The sequence below is a fragment of the Spermophilus citellus genome, assembly GCF_964194105.1.
Source record: "Spermophilus citellus genome assembly, chromosome: 4".
NCBI classification, from domain to species: domain Eukaryota; kingdom Metazoa; phylum Chordata; class Mammalia; order Rodentia; family Sciuridae; genus Spermophilus; species Spermophilus citellus.
This window is the reverse complement of record NC_138185.1, coordinates 143585713-143600128: the sequence shown is the minus strand read 5'-3', so window position 1 is coordinate 143600128 and position 14416 is coordinate 143585713. Positions and strand designations below refer to the sequence as shown.

Below are 14416 nucleotides of genomic sequence, written 5' to 3'. Positions count from 1 at the left end.
TGGCGTCCTCTATTTCCTTCTTTGAAATTGATTTGTTTAAATTGTATATATCATCTTGATTTAGTTTAGGCATATCATATGCCTCTAGATATTTGCTGATGCCTTCGATATTTTTTATTTTATTGGAGTACAAATTTTCAAAATAATTTCTAATTGTGTATTTCTGTAGTGTCTGTCGTGATATTTTCTTTTGCATCATTGATGTTAGTAATTTGAGTTTTCTCTCTCCTTCTCTTCATTAGCACAGCTAATGGTTTATCAATTTTATTTTTTTTCAAAGAGCCAACTTTTTGTTTTGTCAATTTTTTCAATTGTTTCTCTTATTTCAATTTCATTGATATCAGCTCTGATTTTAACTATTTCCTGTCTTCTACTACTTTGGGATTGATTTGTTCTTCTTTTTCTAGGGCTTTGAGATGTAATGTTAAGTCATTGGTTTGTTGACTTTTTCTTCTTTGAAGGAATGAACTCCATACAATGATCTTTCATCTTAGAACTGCCTTCATAGTGTCCCAGAGATTTCAATATGTTGTATCAGTGTTCTCATTTACCTCTAAGAATTTTTTAATCTCCTCCTTGATATTTTTTGCAGCCCATTGTTTATTCAGTAGCATATTATTTAGTCTCAAGGTGTTGTAGTAGCTTTTATTTTTTATTTTATCATTGATTTCTAATTTTATTTCATTGTGGTCTGATAGAATGCAGGGTAGTGTCTCTACTTTTTTGTATTTACTAAGAGTTTGTGGCATAATATATGGTCTATTTTAGAGAAGGATCCATGTGCTGCTGAGAAGAAAGTGTATTCGCCCATCGATGGATAATATATTCTACACATGTCAGTTAAGTCTAAGTTATTGATTGTATTATTGACTTCTAAAGTTTCTTTGTTTAGATTTTGTTTGAAAGATCTATCCAGTGGTGAAAGAGGTGTGTTAAATTCACCCAGAATTATTGTGTTCTGGTCTATTTGACTCTTGAACTTGAGAAGAGTTTGATCGATGAATGTAGATGCTCCAATGTTTGGGGCATACATACTTATAACTGTTATGTCTTGTTGATATGTGGTTCCCTTAAGAAGTATGAAATGTCCATCTTTATTCATTTTGATTAACTTTGGCTTAAACTCTATTTGATATGAGGATGAAAACTCCAGCTTGTTTACACAGACCGTGTGAGTAGTATATTTTATCCCAACCTTTTACCTTCAGTTTGTGGATGTCTTTTCCTATAAGATAGTCTCTTGAAGGCAGCATATTGTTGGGCCTGTTTTTTAATCCAATCTATCAGTCTATGTTTCTTGATTGGTGAGTATAGGCCATTAACATTTAGGGTTATTATTGACATGACTTGTATTTCTGGTTATTTTTGCTTATTTTTGGTATTTAGCTTGACCTAGTTTCTCCTTTGGTTGGCTTTTCCTTTTTTATACTTCTTCTCTTTGTAGATTTTCATTGTTGTTTTTCATTTCCTCCTCATGGAATATTTTGCCAAGAATATTCTCTAGTGCAGCTTTCTTGCTGTAAATTCTTTTAGCTTTTGTTTATCATGGAAGGTCTATTTTAGAGAAGGTTTTTATTTCATCATCAAATCTGAAGCTTAATTTTGCTGGATATAAGATTCTTGGTTGGCATCCATTATCTTTTAGAGCTTGCTATATGTTGTTCCAGGATCTCCTGGCTTTAAGGGTCTGGGTTGAAAACTCTTCTTAGATTCGAATTGGTCTTCCCTTATATGTAATCTGAGTTTTCTCTCTTGCAGCCTTTAAAATTCTATTTTTATTCTGTATGCTAGGCATTTTCATTATAATGTGTCTTGGTATAGATTTGTTATAATTTTATACAATTAGTGTCCTATAAGCCTCTTCTATTTGATTTTCCAATTCTTTCTTCATGCTTAGGAAATTTTCTAATATTATTTTATTGAAGAGATTGTGCATTCCTAGGTTTGAATCGCTAAACCTTCCTCTATCCCAATAAATCTCAAATTTGGTCTTTTGATAGTATTCCATAATTCTTGTATATTCTGTTCATGGTTTCTTACCATCTTCACTGTGAGGTCAACTTTATTTTCAAGATTGTATATTTTGTCTTCATTGTCTGAGGTCTTGTCTTCCAAGTGATCTAGTCTTTTGGTGATGCTTTCTATTGAGTTTTTAATTTAGCTTATTGTTTCTTTAATTTCAAGGATTTCTGTTTTTTTTTCATAATCTCTATCTCTTTCTTGAAATAATCTCTTGATACCTTATTTGCTCTCTTATCTCTTTGTTGGAGTGACCGATTTTTGCCTGTATCTATTCATTTAGGTCATTCTTTAATTCCCTGATCATTTTAGTTATGTATATTCTGAACTCCTTCTCTGATATTTCATCTACTTCACTATCTATGGATTCTATTGTTGTAGAATCTTGATTTGTTTGGGGCACTTTCCTCCCTGGTTTTTTCATGATGTCTGTATGTCTTCCTCTCTTGCAGTGTAGATCCAAGGTAGCTTCTGCCCTATTATGGTATCCCTGCAGGTTACCAATACCTCAACTTTAAGGGGGAGATCAATATTATAGCACTCAATGTACCAATGTGCAGCCATAGATCATTTAGCTTCTATGTTTACATTTACAGTTTTGTCGCTATAATCAGAAATGATGAGTTCAAATATCCTCTACCGTATAGTCAACAGGTTTGCATAATGATTTACAGTTTCTAATGGTAGAAGGGGTATGGGGGGTTGGCTGAGATGTTTATGAGGTAGGATGTGAGAATACAGAGGTATTAGATTATATGACTAGTGAAAGGGTAATCATAAGAAGTTGGCTTTTAGCAGGAGAAACAAGAGAGAGTCAACCCCATGCAAGACTCCTTGTTACCTCAGCAACGGGATAACTGTTAGCACCCCTAGTAGAGACACCTCTGGTATAGCCAGGCCCACAGGGACTTTGGTGACCAGATCCTTATTGTTGTCCCTTGATAGAAGTGGTGATATCCCATTTTCGTGGCAGCAGCAGCCTCAAGCCTATATGTATCCTGATGGTGGGCTGTGGAGCCATGCTTTGTTGAATAAGGAACCCCAGTGCAGGGTGAATCTCCTTGCGGGCGTGGGGGAGTGCCTCTCTCCTTACATTTGTATTTTTGATAATAGCCATTCTTATTATGGTGAGGTGATATCTCACTATGGTTTTGATTTACCTTTTTCTAATCAGTGATGTTGAGCATTTTTGTCATGTGCCTATTGACTATTTCTATGTCTTCTTTTGAGAAATGGCTATTGTCTACTTTTTAAAATTGGGTTATTTTTTGTGGTGGTAGTTTATTTTTGCTTTTCTGTTGAGTTCTTTGAATTCCCTGTATATTTGTACATTAATCCCCTGCCAGATGTATGGTTTACAAATATTTTCTCCGATCCTGTTGCTTCTTTTGCTATGCAGAAGCTTTTGAATTTGATACATCAAATGTAATCCCATTTGTCTATTTTTTGCTTTAATTTCCTGTGCTTTTGTCCTTAAAGATAACCCTATTTTGTATATGTTAAAATATAAATCAATGGGAAATTAAGATTCCATGGCTGATTTTCATTTAACACTAGTTTTCAGGGATCCATTTAATTTGAAAATTGAGATTTACTGTCTTAACTACTTAAGTGTATAAAGATAACTTCTTCACTCTGCTGGTGCATTCAAGATTTCTAGATATTCTTTTTTTTTAAATTGTGGTAAAACATACATAATATCAAATTTACTATCTCAACTAAAGCATGCAGTTCAAGAGTGTTAAGTACAATCAAATCATGCAGCCTCCCAGCTTTATTTTTATTTTTTATTATTTTTCAGTATATTATTAGTTTTCAGATGGAATCCAGGGGCGCTCTACTTTTGAGTTATTCCCCTAGCCTGTTTTTATTTTTATTTTGAGATGGAGACTCTCCAAAATGGTGAGGCTGGCCTGGAACCTGTAATCTTCCTGCCTCAGCCTTGGCCACCACGCCTGGCTCAAATTTTATTTTTATGCCAGGGATAACTAGATTGATTACCAAACCTGGGAATGGCTGTGTCCCACAGTTTGAGAGAGGTTGGATCATATCCTAGGAGTTTGGAACCACTGAGACTGTCTTGCCTGAGGTCATGCCAATGAGCTCGTGGTAGCTGAGATTGGAACTCAGGTACCTGGGCTTGGCTTGTTCCTAACCACCACCTCAAATGCCTTCCTTTCTGCCTTGAACTGCTTTTACTCAGAAGAGTATGCCCAAGTACCTGCAGTCTCAGCTGCCTAACAGAAATTCAGAGTCCCGGGTCCCACCCTGGAGGACTGAATCTGCATTTTAAATGAACCCTCGCTCCTCCTCCCCAGGTAAGCTTCTGCGGTCTCCACCGGGGAACGCGGCAGCTCCGCGTGGCTCCTCCTCCCCAGCCCACCGAGCCGTGCTGGACGCCGCCCAAGCTGCCAGGGCTGGGCCGAGTCCAGTTTGGCTGACCTTGGCCATCTCAGTGGGACGGCAAAGCCCGGCGGTCCCCGGGGCGGTAGAGGGCCTGCGAGGCCCTTCACCGCGGCGCAGGCCGTGAGGGAGACGTGCAGGGCGAGCTGAAGGAACAGAAGGTGGGACCGTTCCGCTGCCCTTGCCTCGGGGGAAGCCTGTTTCATCCACCATCTGCTGAGATGCCGAGGGACGGCCCAGCCTCCTCCCCGGCACTGAGGGATTAGCAGTCACTTATCTCAGCTGTTCCTCCATTCGGAGGTGTCGCAGTATTCACAGAGAAGCCAGAAACAGACCAGGCCACACTTAATTCCTCTCCGGCCCCACGCCCTGCCCCTCCTGCATTCCGTGTGCCAGGAGCCGGGAGAGGTTCTTTCTGGATCAGAGCAGGAGTTGGGGGGCCGGGGGAGCCAGCCTTCCTAAAACATTTCTGTTTTGTCTCCTAACACATTTGTTCAACCCCCACTGCCCTCGGGCTGGAGCCGGGTTTCAGTTTTCATTAAAAGAAGAAAGTGACGTGACTGTGAGGGATGCGGGCCCCCACACATCCCGGGGTGCTCAGAATCCAATACCGAGGCATGGCTAAGGTTACCACCAGCGGCCCCATGTTTTACAGGCAACCACCGAAGAGATTAACCCAGGAGGAGGGTGTTTCAACCCCAAATGGATTCTGTTCTTGGCAGATTCCAGCAGTCACAGCCTTCTGACATGATAAGACCAACTGCAATGGAACCCTTTAAAAAGGTTCAGAGAAGGAGGACAAGGCCTGGAGGAAGGGGTTGGGGGAAGGGATTGCAGAAGGGAGATGCTTCTGGATCCTGGAGTCACATGGACTTAATTATCTAAAGCCTGCATTTTCACTGTCCTCCATCCTGGTGTAAGGCAGGAAAATCAGGAAGAATTTCTAGATAGCCTTTAAATTCCTTAAAAGGAGTTTGTCCTTCAAGAATGAAATGCTAACCCATGTAGGATTCTGCTTGGAAGGTATTCCTCTTAGCTCAGATTTGGCTTGCTCCCCACAATGACAGTAACTCTATTTATGGAGGTTCAGTTTTTCAAGTGTTACCTGGAGCAAGACCCGCTTTGTCTGGAAAGCCCAAACATGGCAATGTCCAACCTAAGCTTGAATTTCCTGCTAGCAGAAGCTCTAGAGGGCATAGTAGGTGAGAGTTGTGAGCTCAAAAACTCCCAGAAGGCATTTTCACTCACCTGAATAAATGTGAAGACCTTCTCTTTCCTATCAAAGATCACACATTTGACACACAGTAATAGTACCTGTAATTAGAAATTTATTGAACAATTCCTAGAGGCTGGAATCATCCTGAGAATTTTTATGTGCATATAGTCACCCGGGGTTAATTTCTCAATGAAGCCAAACAGACTGCCAACTACAGAATCCATGTTACTGACTTGCCTTTTGATATGATGTCACTAGCTTATATTAGGAGGATGTGTAAGAAATAGATCACCGATTCCGTAGCAAGGGCATTGTCCTAGATGTTCATCATAGGACAGATCTTCTCTATGAACATCTTGGGAAAATTTCCTGACTCAGTACCAAGAATAGTATTACTTCTACCAACCAACTAGTTTGATTCTGTGGTCCCTGAATCTAGTGACCAACTAGGATGCTCTTTTGGTTGTGGCTAAGAAAAATCTTGAAAAAATATATGGCCCAATTGTTAACATAATTACAGATCATTGTGATTTATTTTATATACCCATCTCTATTTTTCATTTTTCTACTTACACTTTTAACTTCCATTTTTCCATCTATCCTTATAAACTGCCATAAATCTTTTGTGGGACAAAACAAAGGGTGGATGAATAAGATAGATAAGAGTGAACTTATAGAAACAACAGAGAATATTTGAATTGGAATTTGGGTGTCACTTTGTAAGTAGCCAAGAGCCCACAATGACTTGAATATGTCTGTAGGTTTCTTCCACCCCAAATAAAGCACAAATTGCTTAATGAATAAAGCACATTGCTTATAAAGTATAATATCATTTTGATTTTCCTTTTAGCATGGCAAGTAAAATTGACAATCTAAAATAACATTCCCCTCAGTACAAAACAAATATGGCCTTATTGTGGTAAACGAAGAAGCATTTTTAAAAATACAAAGAAAATGACATATCTGGAGATTTCTAAAGCTCTGTTGTATAACTTCCCTATAATAAAACTAAATGCGACATGAAATTTGTAAGGCCTTCCTTTCATATCTGCTTATAGCCACTGGTCTGACAAAGAACAAATAGTCTCCTATTCTGGTGGTTTGCAAGAATGTACACTTGTTCTTCAAAGAGAGACAAGCAATGCAAGGAATTTGCATTAAAAGCATTTCTTAGTCCTACTATTATAAACTAAATTATTTCTAGTCAACAGCTGGAACCAAAGAATGCCCAACTGTAAGCAGGCTCTGCCCTGGGGATTATATCATCCATATCTCACTTATGTATTTTAGAGGATGGGCTCTCATTTCCAACTCAGCTGTTGATCTGTTTCAAAATTGCAGTCTAAAAACAGTGACCTGTTACAAACACAAAATTAAACTCTACAAATGCATTTACTAAAGGCTTTGTTTTTCTGTGGGGAGTCCGAAAGCAGTAGCTTTAGGAAAAATCTTTACAACTGTTTTATGATCAGCATCTCTAAACTCCTCTTGGTTGGGGCACAAATAACTAATTCATCTTACCCTCACAGCCTCTACTTTAATTTCAGAAATAATAATAATAAAGATAATAATGGTTTCGTCTAAAGCCAGTGTTCATACCTAACCAAGGGAAAGAAACAGACGGTTCCTCCACAACACAAATAACTGGAAAGCTTTCTCCACCCATTTCTTGCTTGTGAATGCCGTCACTCACAAATAAGTAGGCCTGGGGCTTTCAGTATTTGGGTGCGAAGAGCCAGCCTTCAAGGATTGAGGGGGGAAAATCAGCAGTTAAATCATGATGTGCCATTGAAAAATGATCAGAGCAACCTTGAACATGACCTGAAGGATGTAATAGAATAAGATACTACATCTTTTTTTTTTAATTTAAAATTTTTTTTTAATGTTTATTTTTTTTTTTAGTTTTCAGTGGACACAACATCTTTGTTTGTATGTGGTGCTGAGGATTGAACCCTGGCCGCACGCATGCCAGGCGAGCATGCTACCGCTTGAGCCACATCCCCAGCCCCTAAGATACTACATCTTTATATAGATTCTGCAGTGACTGAAAGCTCAAAGGTGAGAACATTCTTTGTGGATAAACAGGAAAAGTACTCTCTGTTCACCTAACCCTTTCGCAAGCTCTATAATTATGCAGTCTTCCAGGGAAAGAGTCTATTTACTGCCTAATATTATAGCACATTATCTATCGATGCCACAAAAGATTCACGTAGGGCTCATCTCTCCACCAGTGGTTATAGTCATCTTCTTCTTGTACTCTCTGTCCAATGACAGAAGAGTCCAGAGCCCTGCTCCTGAGGATACAGAAGATGAGCTCTGAAACCTTAAACCAATCTCAAACTGGCACAAATGGGCATTTCTGGTGTCTACCCAAGGATCTCATCCTGAAGCTGCTGATGCAAGGTGGTGGGTAGAGATGAGTAGAAAGAGGATAGAGGTAGAGAGATGCTGATGGGGGAGTGACTTATGATACCCTCGACCCTTCCCATCCATTTCTTCTTGAATAGAAAACTGAACATCTATATCCAAAGTATAGATGAATACTGGCACAAAGGACTAGGCTTTATTTTCACATCTGGCAATGGAAACCCTTAGATAAATTATGCTAACACATTGTCCAACACACTGATAACAAACCCCTGAAATGGGAATAGAAAAAGCAAAACTGATCCCATGAGGCAGAAAACATTAGAACATTAGAACTGCATTAGAACAGTTTCAATGTTCTGGTTCCTTCTGGAAGTTTCCATGCCTCAGGCCTAAACATCAAACCCTAAAATGTCTTTCCATAATTTATATCTTTATGCAGCCAGATTTTTCTTCAATCTATCTGGGAACTCAACCTAATTCTGACTAAATGTGAAAAGTTAAACGTTAAATTTGCCTACTTTCTGACCTGGAAAATATTCATGTTGAGTCTGTGAGAATAATTTGTGAGTGACAGGTTTACCACTTCTATTTCCTGTGTTCCATTGTGATGTCACAAGAAAAGATCAAGTGCATCTTTCCAAAACATCTGATTAGTCAGAATATGTAGAAGAGGTTTGAAAAACGTTAAGGCTGATTGGGCAGTGGCTAAGAATGAACAGATGTTCTTTGTTTTCTCAGATATTTGTGGATGTAGAAGGTCCAGATAATATTTTATAATCACCACTCTGTGACTGTGAAAGGAATATACCTTTTACAAAAAAAAGTGTGTCATGCTAAGAACATGTTCCATATCCAATAAAGTATCCTTTACCTTCCTGATCTCTCTGAATATTATCTAAATTCTCAGCAGCAACTAAGAAGACATCCAGTTCTCAGTAGCTGATTTTAACAAAGATCTTCAAATCAGTTCTCTAGGAGGTGTGAGGATTGCTTTAACATTTACAGAAATGCAAGCCTGTTGAGACTCTCATTTTGTAAATAACTTACCAAAATATTTCAGATGAATAAACTCTTTGATTTGGAAAAAAATTGCCTCTAAGAGGAATTAAAATAGTGATGCTTATCATGCAAATATAAATACAGACAAAAAGAAAAATCTAATTTGGATGCTAAATGATGCTCCTTTGAAATTGAGATGTGGTTTATTCAGTCCTCTTCATTTGACGGGTACTTACTGAAAACCTTCTCTAGGCAAGGTGTTGTACCAGGTACAGTGGAGAATATTAGATTGAATGAGACAGTGCATGTACACCACTACGGATTTCACTATAGTAGGTGGCTCTCATGCACAACTCTCCACCAGAAAGATCCTGGCCTCCCAGTGGTATTAAATGAAGCCAAGGGGTTGGAGAAGAGGGAATCTTTTGCATAGAGCTTACCAGCAAAGCTTGGTAGACTACAGAAGTTGAGCTGAGCCTATGAAGGCTGAGTAACAGGTTCCTTTCCATTCAGACCCACACCAATTTACTATAATTCTGCAAATTAATTAGGGAAGAGGAAAGGATTGCTGAAGACCAGAGATTTCCAAGGTAAGGAAATAGTGGGAGAAAGATTTAGTAAGCTTCAGCATGTTTTTCTGTATTTATGAAATAATTTTCTATCCTAATTGTGTTTTTATGAGGAAAACAAAGACAGGTATGTTGCTCTCCCCTAGAATAGTTTGCTGAACAGAAACTCACTGAATACCCACTACGTACCATGTGCTGCACTCCTGAGAAGTGCATCAAGGCTCTGTGTCAAGTCCCAAATGACATGAAACATGCATGTCCACATTTTACTGCACACCAAAAACTTGGAAGAAGAGTTAGATAATAGGCCAAATATGAAAGCAGTTTTAAAAACAGCAGTGAAAAAGATCTAAACAATACTTGGAGATGCTCCATCTTTTTTTGAGTGATGACATGGAGGTTATTATGTAGAAATCTCCACTTGTTAAACAAGACAAAAATATGCTTGACTTTTAGCAAGAGGATAGTCAGATGGTTTTGCTCTCTTCTTAATTCATAAAATGAATACCTGCTTCTGGAAATATATTCAAATAATGAGAGAGAGAGAGAGAGAATGTGCATGTGTGTGTATGTGTGTGTGTGTGTGTGTATGTATGTGTGTGTGTATGTGTGTGTGTGTATGTATGTGTGTGTGTATGTGTGTGTGTATGTATGTGTGTGTGTGTGTGTGTGTGTGTGTTTTCCCCACTGCCATGCGTCATCTGCCATGACTGATTCTGAAAACCTCCAGAGAATGAGCTATTTCAAATTCACCTGTACATAGAAACCTTGGACTGCTGATGGTTATTTCTAAAATCCAAGCAAACACACTAAAATTGTTAACAGTGGAGAGAATACTAAAGAGCAAGGGAGGAGGGAATTATTACATTTCCATATAATGCTGACATATTATTTGAATATATTTCCAGAAGCAGGTATTCATTTTATGAATTAAGAAGAGAGCAAAACCATCTGACTATCCTCTTGCTAAAAGTCAAGCATATTTTTGTCTTGTTTAACAAGTGGAGATTTCTACATAATAACCTCCATGTCATCACTCAAAAAAAGATGGAGCATCTCCAAGTATTGTTTAGATCTTTTTCACTGCTGTTTTTAAAACTGCTTTCATATTTGGCCTATTATCTAACTCTTCTTCCAAGTTTTTGGTGTGCAGTAAAATCTCTTTTAGCCAAATTGGTTGGGGATTAGGTTTCTGGTTAATTGAAAACTGCCAACATTTGGAGAATCGAGCTTATCTAGATGCTCCCACACAAACTGCAGAGAAGATGATTGAATTACTTGATTTATTTACTTATTAATTGATTGATTGATTGATTTGATACTAGGAATTGAACCCAGGGGTGCTCTAACACTGAGCTACATCCTCAGCCCTTTTCATTTTTTATTTTGAGACAGTCTCACTAAGTTGCCTAAGTTGGCCCCAGACTTGAAACCCTCCTGCCTCAGCCTCTCAAGTAGCTGGGATTATAGATATGCACCACTAGGCCCAGTAAAGATCCTTCAAGTTGTGTTTATATTTCAACTTATCTTCAGAATAATCTCGTTTTTAAAAGTTATTCTTGTCACGTGGCATGACATAGTACATGTGACAGATGTAGAAGATCAGGCTACACTAAAATGACAACATCCTGAAAAGTTTCTTTTATGTTCTGGCCATCTCAGAGCAGCCTGTTCCTCCAAGGCTCTCCTCTTATGAGAGTGGACACAACAAACAAACACAGATTCAGGGAGGAGAGAAGAGGGGGACAGTGTGGAGACTTTGGGGCTTGGGAAACAGTATGGCAGTGACTTCTGTGGTTTTCCTTGCTGCCTCTTAGATATTGAGGACAGTGCGCTACAGCAGCCTCCAACAAGCTGGGACTGCCAACAAGCACAGACAAAATAAGCTCTAAGAAAAGTCTGTTCATTTTACGAGAAGTACCAAGAAAAAGGGTGGCCTCCTGATGGAAAGCCTTTTGGTACTGCTCGCCCTTCTTTTGACAAACAGCAAAGGGAAAATTGTATCCCTCCCCATAGTTTACATGGGGCAGGACAGGGAGCTAATCCTCCTCCCACCCACTGTCCTGTGGCATCAGGTGATGGTGGTCTTACTTCCCTGCCCAGTGGTGATGGTGGCACTAATCGAATGCTGATCTTCATTCCTGCCCAGGGAAAGGAGACAATGCTCCTCTTCTCCAATCAGGGCATGGTGGGTGCAGGATCCAGCAGCAAACTGAGCCTCTGCCCTTCCCTGGTATCCTCAAGACTCGAAAGGCTATAGTTGAGGGCTGGTCAGCACTCCACCTCTGGAGTCCAGTGTGGAGCTGAACCTGCGTACCCACCCAGCAGCAATGAGATCGAACAAGGATGTGCAAAAGAGGGCTAATCAGAGCTCTCACTCCCTTCCCACCACCAACTAGCATCGGCCAAGAAAATAGGGCTAGATGCAGATTGTAGCTGTTCCCCTGTTTTCCTCTATCTCCTCCTCTGGTTTCAGCAGACCCCATTTGAGAACTGACCCTCTGCCCTCACCCTGAAACAACGAATCCCTGTGAGTCAGCCCTCATGAAGGCAATGAGGTGGTCGGACTCTGTGCTTTGCTTTGACTAAGAAAGTTTCAGTGGGGCCAAGGGGGAGCTGAGCTGCTTCCACACATCCCACTGCAATGAAGCAATGTGACACAGGGCTCCACTTTTGCCAGGGAAGCTAAACATAGGCACCCACTTAGCTCTCAATATCAACCAGGGAATCGACTGCTAATAAAGGATTAAATAGATCCAGAATGTCATAATGTATTATCAAAGCTGTCAGTATACAATTAAAAACCTTAACATGAATTAGAAACGACAACAGATACCAACATCAAGATGAATCTGATGATGGAATCATTTGACAAGATTCTTAAAGCAACCATTTTAAAAATACTTCAGCAAGCAATTACAAATTCTCTCAAAGAAAATAAAAAATAGAAAATCTCAGCAAAGAAATAGAAGTTCCTAAAAACTAAATGGAAATAATAGAAGTAAAAATAAAATAAGTTAAATAAAAAACTTACTAGATAGGCTTAATAGTAGAAGGGGAATGACAGAGTAGGATTGATGAACTTGAAGAAAAATCAATAGAATTTATCAAGCTGAATAGAAAAATAGTGGGAAATAAAGAGTCTCAGGGATCTGGAGATACATATGTATCATTGAAGTTTTAGAGGAAAAAAGAATGGAGTTAAAAAGTATTCAAAGAAATCATGCCTGAAAATTTCCCACATTTATCAAAACACATAAAGGTACAGATTTAAAAAGCTTAGAGAACCCCAAATAAGATAAATCCAAAGACATTCCCACTCAGGGACCTCATCTGTAAAGTTCTGAAAATCAAAGAAGGGAAAATCTTGAAGGCAGCCAGAGAGAAATGACATATTACTTATAAAACACCACCAATGGAAATGAGAAAAAATTTCTCACCTGAAATCATGTAGGCCAAAAAGAAGTGATACAGCAACTTACAAGTACTGAAAAAAAAAATAAAACCCTTAATCTCAGATTCTATATCTGAAAAAAATATTCTTCAAGAATAAGGTAGGAATAAACTTATCTAAGAAAAAGTAACAATGTTGATGTTAGCCATTAGTAAAAGATTGACTAAAGGAAATTCACCAAACAAAGGGAGGGATAGTGGAAGAGTTGGTACTTCAAAAAGGAAAGAACCTTGGAATTGGCAACAATAGAGATGAATATAATGAACTTCCTCATGAGTCTCTTAACTCTTATTTGCCAGTCAAAGTAAATCACCTTTGATGGTTGAAGTAAAATTCTAACAACCTACTGCAGTCTTAATCTTGATGGAGGAAATAATCTGAGATAATCACACTCAAGAAAAAGAGAAGGTAAAGGATCTGAACGGGAGCTGAATACAGTTGATGAATTATATCAATGTCAATTTCCTAGTTGTGATATAGTAGTGTTTCTCAGTGGTAATCAGATATTGCCATTGAGAAAAACCAGGTGAATGGCATATAGGATCTCTGGATTACTTTTTACAATTGTATGCGAAGCTCAAAACTTAAAGTTTTGAAAATCAAGTAAAATCAAGTGTACATTTAAAAAATCCCAATTATTTCAGTCTTACAATCAATTTGATTCTGAATGAATTGCTTCCAATGTTTAGGTGACCATAGTTTATAAAATTTAAATAGCTGTACATATATATATATATATGTATATATATAATATGTATATATATAATTCCCTATATTTATAGCAAGAGTCCTGTGGGCTGGCCCAGGAATATACTGGCATGTAGGGTCAGGTTCCAGAGAGGCTGAGGAGGTACATAGCCTGTCTGATGAATCAGGTACCAATGATGGGAGACAAATTTCAGGGCGATGGAAGAGCCCAGGACGAGAATTTATACCTACTCCAGGTGGAATCTGGCACAACAAACAGACTCAGCAACAGAACCTGAAGATCAGAGGAGAGTGATATTTCTGATTAGTAGCATGGAAGCTATTTAAAGCATCCTGATTGAACTGCTCCAGGAGCAGGTGAACACCTTAACATGGAAAACCTGTTGTGTAAGTGGTGCGAGCTGTCAGAATAAACTCTGAGGGCCTGAGGGCCTCTGCTGGGAACACTCAGCAAAAGAGCAAGCATAGGGGATGGGGAATTAGTTTCCTGTTCTGGTCCAGGTTCAGCTAAGCAGTAAGAGATAATCAGCCTGAGATTCAGCACCAGAAGGCATCCACAAGGTCCAGATGTTAGCAGCCAGGAGTAAGAAGCAAAGACTGTCTATGAGGGCCAGTGTAGCTGTCCACCCTCGACCTTGAGCATCTGTGAGATGCTCCCTTAGGGGCTCCTGGAGATGG

At 39.0% G+C, this 14416-nt stretch overlaps 1 long non-coding RNA gene across 4 annotated transcripts in view; it reads left to right on the top strand.

Annotated features, from left to right (window-relative positions):
• The window catches only part of LOC308646773, a 42276-nt gene that overhangs the window by 8439 nt on the left and 19421 nt on the right, over positions 1-14416 (top strand). For 3 of the 4 annotated variants that reach the window (XR_014021486.1, XR_014021487.1, XR_014021488.1), the window contains exon 2: positions 7541-7696. The exons of the other annotated variant lie outside the window; for it this stretch is intronic. This is a non-coding gene — a long non-coding RNA (uncharacterized lncRNA). The remainder of the gene's footprint in view (positions 1-7540; positions 7697-14416) is intronic. 4 annotated transcript variants of the gene reach the window in all.